The sequence below is a fragment of the Branchiostoma belcheri genome, unplaced genomic scaffold (assembly GCF_001625305.1).
Source record: "Branchiostoma belcheri isolate BF01 breed outbred unplaced genomic scaffold, Haploidv18h27 scaffold6, whole genome shotgun sequence".
Lineage (NCBI taxonomy): Eukaryota > Metazoa > Chordata > Leptocardii > Amphioxiformes > Branchiostomatidae > Branchiostoma > Branchiostoma belcheri.
Genome location: NW_017804242.1, coordinates 5,220,912 through 5,227,612, shown reverse-complemented (window position 1 = coordinate 5,227,612; position 6,701 = coordinate 5,220,912).

Genomic DNA, 6,701 nt, shown 5'->3' with positions numbered 1-6,701 from the left:
TATTTTTATTTTTTTTCGCCCTGTCGCTTCATATTTTTTCTGAAAAAATCCGAGAACCAACAAATTAAATTGGTGTGGCCTCTGTTACATAAAAAAAAAAATTCCTCTGGGCAACCCAAAACTAATGCAAGTGTGTAAAGACTGTTTGACTATTTATGGCTAAATGTGTTCATGAACAGGAATGTTTGGCTTAATTAGTATGTGTGGATGGCATTCAGCACCAAGGACAGGCATTGCACTACTAATTGTTACTGGTAACTCAATAACTGTTTACATTTTTACAAGTCCATAATATATTCCCCGTCCATGAGAGTGTTGGCATCAATATTCTATCGAGTTGCACGTCACAGTTTCTGTTTAAACGTGACAAACAGAAAGAAAAAATTACAAATGATTTTTATTCAAATCATCGGCTGAGGACCAACAGGTGGGAACTACCCATGAGGCCATGGGAACACAGAAGTTCCAAGATGGCGGCTGAACATGGAGCGGGAGAAATTTTTGCTGAAACTTCGTCCCTGGAAGACGACAAACGTCTGTTTTAGGAGGTGAGTAGTACGTAACTTGGTTCTCTGTATCCTTGTGACCACTTTTGAACAGTCTTGTGTGGAAAGACGCCGTAACAACACGGAAATATGCCCGAGTTTTCTAAGCATTGTGGCGTGGCATACACGAGGGCGCACATGAGCAATATGCAAATCTGGAAAAATTTGCATAATCAGAAATAATTTAGTCCAAAGACATTACGCAGAGTTTCGTTTAACACCGTCCAGTTTGAGTTATATCAAGGAGCTTTATATTCCTTACTTAGATTTCACGCAACAAAAGTAACAGTATTTTGGGAAAGTTTTACCGAATAATAGTTTATATGATACCCAATTTTCGCACCCATATTTGAGCTGTACATTTTTTGACGGTGGGTGCATCTAGATATTTTAGGACTACTAGTATTCAGGACATGCATAGCATTTAAGTGTCAGAAAAATTATGAGTCCTCTCATGTATTTATAGTTTTTTTAAAATCTTTCAAGGTTTTTAAGTTGGCAAATTGTGTAGAACTTCAGACTGAAGTTTTGAAGACTGAAAGGTAACCGTTAAGTATTGTTGACATTCTAAACTTCATTTTATGCTTTGCACCCTAAACTTTTCCTATCATGTATCATGAATGTTCTGTCAAATTATGTGTTAACTTGTTGTTTGTATTCTTCAGTGGATGAGTCATGAACTGACAAGAAGAATTTGCAGGGAAGCTAAAACTGGTCTTAGACACAGGTAAGTCAACACAATGTTCAGGTACAAGATTCACACTTGGTCTGCTGTACAAACTTGTTTCTCGACTTCATTTCTCATCTTTTTCAAGGTTCAGCATGTTCACATTCTGCATGATATCTGTAATGCCTTTAGTTGTGAGTCTAATTTGGAGAAATACAAATTTGAAGATCCACGTTTACTTTGAAGAAAGTATTTTGTCATTTTGCCTTTTCAAGAAATTCAGATTCTTGTCAAACTGCATCATTTCCTTACTGGTCCAAACTAAGGTTTTTCATGCCTGATTCATATATAGTTTGCTGGCTATGATAGTATGATGTTTCTGTAGCTGGGAATATTCTGTCAACATTTATTTTAACTTGTCATATGAATTGTTTTGATGACAATGTTATGTGGTATAATGTGATTGTTGTTTGGTCATGATATGTGATATGACAACTTATTATATGTATCTTGTTTATCCATGGCATCCATGCTCTGTGAACATTGTGTATGTAACTTTGGCGTGTGATTTTTCTGAATGTGTATTTCTTTTACACCCTATAGGTTTGGAAGGCTGATACTGTATACCTGACTATGTGGGACCTGTCCATGCTCCTGTGTGTGCTGTGGGACCTGTCAGCTATTCTGTGTTCCTGTCCACATTCCTGGAGATCCTATGTTAGGAAGTGCATGCTCTATGAATATTGTTGATGCATGTAAATTTGGCATGTGATTTTTCTGAATGTGTATTTCTTTTACACCCTAGGTTTGGTTAGCTGATACTGTATACCTGAACATGTGGGACTGTCCATGCTCCTGTGTGTGCTGTGGGACCTGTCAGCTATCCTGTGTACCTGTCCTGGAGGACCTGTCTGTGTTCCTGTTGGACCTGTGCACCGGATCACATTCCAGGAGGATCTGTGTTCCTGTCTGTTCCAGGAGGATGTACCTGTGTTTCTTAGGGACCTGTCACCAGCTACAAGACAAGAGAACATCGGACTTGACCGTGAGTTTCCTTTTATATATAGAACTCTTTCAAAATGGGGTTTGCATGCCGCAATGCGTAATCGCTCATTTTAGGTTTGCATGATTTCAAGCCGGGTCATTCTATTTACCATTTAAACGTAAATAATCTGCATTAAAAAATCGAGCCTGTACAAGTGACGTGCAATATGGGGTTGCTGCTTTGCACAATTTTGTGCCTTGCCATTTGAATTTGCATAATTGGTGGTCGAAAAACTCGGATTTAACATCATATGTAATCTACGTGTGTAAAGCAACAGACTGCATGAATGAAGAGTAAACCAGTAAACCGTGGTCGCTGTCTTCGAGAATTTAGCGCAAAGCGTGATCAGGACCTCCCATGCAGACCCTTAGAAATGACAATGAAAGATGTTGGGAAAGGGCATGTTTGTGATCCTCTGAATTTCTAGTTTAAAACACCTGTATTGTTGAAACTGGCCCTCCCCTCTATATTTGTTGTCATTTCTGAAAGAGTTCACATTTCTTATACTAATATCTAGGTTAAGGTTGTGACTAACATTTTGTCGATATGCCGGAGAACACAGTACATTTTCCTATTGAAGAGAGCACTTGCAATATTGTCTGTTGTTTTATTCTGTATTGCAATGGGATATGTTTTCAGAAGCATTTGTGATCAAACTGTTTTACCTGGTATCCTCTTCATCATGATCCACAGCCACCTTTTTAAAAAACCATTTCTGAAAAAAAAATTGTCCTTTATGTATTCTAAACAATCAGCAAAGCAACAATATATAATGTTTAGAGATGAATGTTCTCTAGCACTCAAAAATGGAAAGTTAGCTTAAATAAAGACATTTTCATTATGATCCTGATTTTTAGCTGTTCATGTTTACAGGTGTTGAGATGCATGCACAGTCAACTATTGGCACTTTCATGGTAGCTCACAGTATTGTTTAATTATTGTTAAAATAACAAGTGATCTGGAACATATGACAGTACAAAATGCACAAATTTCTTGTATGTACATGGAAAATCCAGAACATAAATTCGAAAGTTGTTGTGGTTCATAAAAATTATGAGAAAGCTATGATTAACATTTTTGAAGTCCTTCCCAAAATTGCCCATTAAGTTTGAACTTTAACATTTTAATTTCTAAATGTGTAAAATTTTAAGATAACATATAATTTGGTAATCTTGCAATATGCTCACAATTTTGACTTTGCAAAAAGCATACAAATCTAAAGTCTGACCCTGAATTACCTGAAATTCTATACGCTGTCTATTGTTCTGCAATGTGTCTAAGGATAGTTGAAACACAATCAAGATTATTCATATCAAAATAATTTACAAAAAACACAAGGTATTCAAAAACGTAGGTGTTCCACAATGTTTTATTTCATAACAAGTGCAGTATGTAATTATATGTAATTACTGCATGATATATTTATAATATCATTCAAATGCAATTTTGTCCATGATGAAGTGGATTTCAGGAAAAAATACTTTATTGGTCATATAATGATTTCTGGAAATGTGTCCTATTTCTTTACAGAAAATGTAAAAAGGCAATGTTGTGCTTTCTTTCTGTAGAGTGAATGTACTACAGGTAAGCTGTGTGTGATGTTTGAAAGGGAGGAATTGAGTTAAGGAATCAGCAAAATAAAGCACATTCTGTTTTTCCGCAAGGATTGGATTCAAAACATGTACAGTTAATTGCCTTGACTTTAAATGTTACAGTAGTTATGTCATACATAGTTTAGGTAGTAAAACAATAACCAAAACTGTAGACAGATCTGAAGTTCCAGTGAGGGTTGATGAAAGTCCAGTGTCCAGCAGGTACGGCTGTGATGGTGAGGTGGATCTCCTTCCCCTACACTTATGGTCTCTGCAAAATATTACATTCTGAAACATTTGAAGTAACATCTCACTTTGGCTTTTATCTCAAAAGATCTACGGTTTTTACCTTGAAGTTTATCTTTTAGGAGCAAGGGAGCATAAGTACAGCTATTAAAAACTGAGCAACACTTAGTTAACACAAGTTTACTACAGTCATGACTCTATAGAAACATTAATATTTTGTTCAGCAAGGGCGGCTATAAAATGACAACAAACACTCATTTGTTCTTCCCTTAGAAACCCAGAAAACTTGCAAAATGTTGTCGAAATGACAATTTCTTGTCTTCTATGCGGCTCCATCTAAACTTTACGACCAGCTTACTTGAGCGGTAACAGTTACAGAACTCTCAAAACTCTCAAAACTCTCAAAACATGTAGCTTAATTTCTTCCAAGACTCATCAACCAGACCAAGTGTTGTGTTACATTTTTTCGTGAAACATATTGTGAGCAAGGTAGAAAATTTAAGAAAGGAATGTGTGGTAGATTCGTGATTTAGCTCATATCTAGTCTTTAGAGTGGCGACAGCATTTTTCACATTTGAATAAGAAAGAGCCTTTTAGTTAAGAGGATTACACTCTCAAATTCAAAATGGCTTAAAATTTAACTGCAGTCATTTCTTAGGTGCGAGTACAACAGAAAGAACGGAAAACAGTTGCAGTTTAATGTGGCAAGATGTGGAAATTTTAGGTAGTGTAACAACTGTAGACAGACTGTTGCAGTGAGACCTTAACTAACACCTTATTGTAAAAGCTTGTACGATAAAATTGCGGAAGTTAAGTAGTTTATCTTCAAGGAAAGATTAGTTTAGAACTTAAACAATGACAGCAAATAATGGGACCCGGTGTAGTTTTGTTTTGCTGATTCCTTTTGAAGTCATGTAGATAACTTGTTATCACTGTTCACAAATACATGTAGCAATTCAACTCTCCTGTTCCAAAATCCAGACCTAGTCTCAAGCTCAGCAAATAAAGTTTGTCAGCATTTACATTACTGTCAAACTCTACAAGATAATCAACACGAGACGAGCCCTGCATTTTGCAACAGGAGGTTAGAACTGCTAGCCTGGGTACCATCCTATTTGTATGCTGGGGCTCCCTTACATTTTAATATTTCTTGGAGTATAATGGGAGCCCTGGCATACAAATAGAATGGTACCCAGGCTAGCAGTTCTAACCTCCTGTTGCAAAATGCAGGGCTCGTCTCGTGTTGATTATCTCGTAGAGTTTGACAGTAATGTAACGCTGACAGACTTTATTTGATGAGTTTGAGACTAGGCCTGGATTTTGGAACAGGAGAGTTGAATTGCTACATGTATTTGTTAACAGTGATAACAAGTTATCTACATGACTTCAAAAGGAATCAGCAAAACAAAACTACACCCATTATTTCCTTGAAGATAAACTATTTAACTCCCGCAACTTGAATGCAGGCTACATTTTATCGGACAAGCTTCTTTTACAATAAGGTGTTAACCTCTCATTGCAACAGTCTGTCTACAGTTATAATGTTTGTTACACTACCTAAAATTTCCACAACTTGCTACATTTCACTGCAACTGTTTTCTGTTCTTTCTGTTGTACTACCTAAGAAATGACTGCAGTTAAATTTTAAGCCATTTTGAATTTGAGAGTGTAATCCTCTTAACTAAAAGGCTCTTTCTTATTCAAATGTGAAAAATGCTGTCGCCACTCTAAGACTAGATATGAGCTAAATCACATATCTACCATACATTCCTTTCTTCAATTTTCTACCTTGCTTCACAATATGTTTCACAATAATGTAACAACACTGGGTCTGGTTGATGAGTCTTGGAAGAAATTAAGCTGCATGTTTTGAGAGTTCTGTAACTGTTACCGATCAAGTAAGCTGGTCGTAAAGTTTAGATGGAGCCGCATAGAAGACAAGAACTTGTCGTTTCGACAACATTTTGCAAGTTTTCTGGATTTCTAAGGGAAGAACAAATGAATGTTTGTTCAACTTTGTTGTCATTTTATAGCCACCCTTGCTGAACAAAATATTAATGTTTTAGAGTCATGACTGTAGTAAACTTGTGTTAACTAAGTGTTGCTCAGTTTTTAATAGCTGTACTTATGCTCCCTTGCTCCTGAAATATAAACTTCAAGGTAAAAAAAAGTTAACGTAGATCTTTTGAGATAAAAGCCAAAGTGAGATGTTACTTCAAATGTTTCAGAATGTAATATTTTGCAGAGACCATAAAGTGTAGGGGAAGGAGATCCACCTCACCATCACGGCTAGTGATGCATACCTAAACCCAATTTTAGGTTCAGGTCCGGATTCAAGTCCAGAGGTTTAGGTTCAGGTCCGGACTTGTAAGTCCGGACCTAAACTCATGGCATATACGAAAATTGCATGTTGGCAACCTTGCAATGTTGTCTGGGTGAAACTGTGGCCACATAACATGGAGGCCGGTACTTGACGATGCCCGATGGCAATGTTTTCTTCGTTTTGCAGCAAAGATTTTACAATCTACGGAAGGTTTTAGGTGGTTTGGAAGAAAGGGGCATGTGAAATGGTCTTTTATGGTAATAAGTCCGGACTTGGTTCTTTG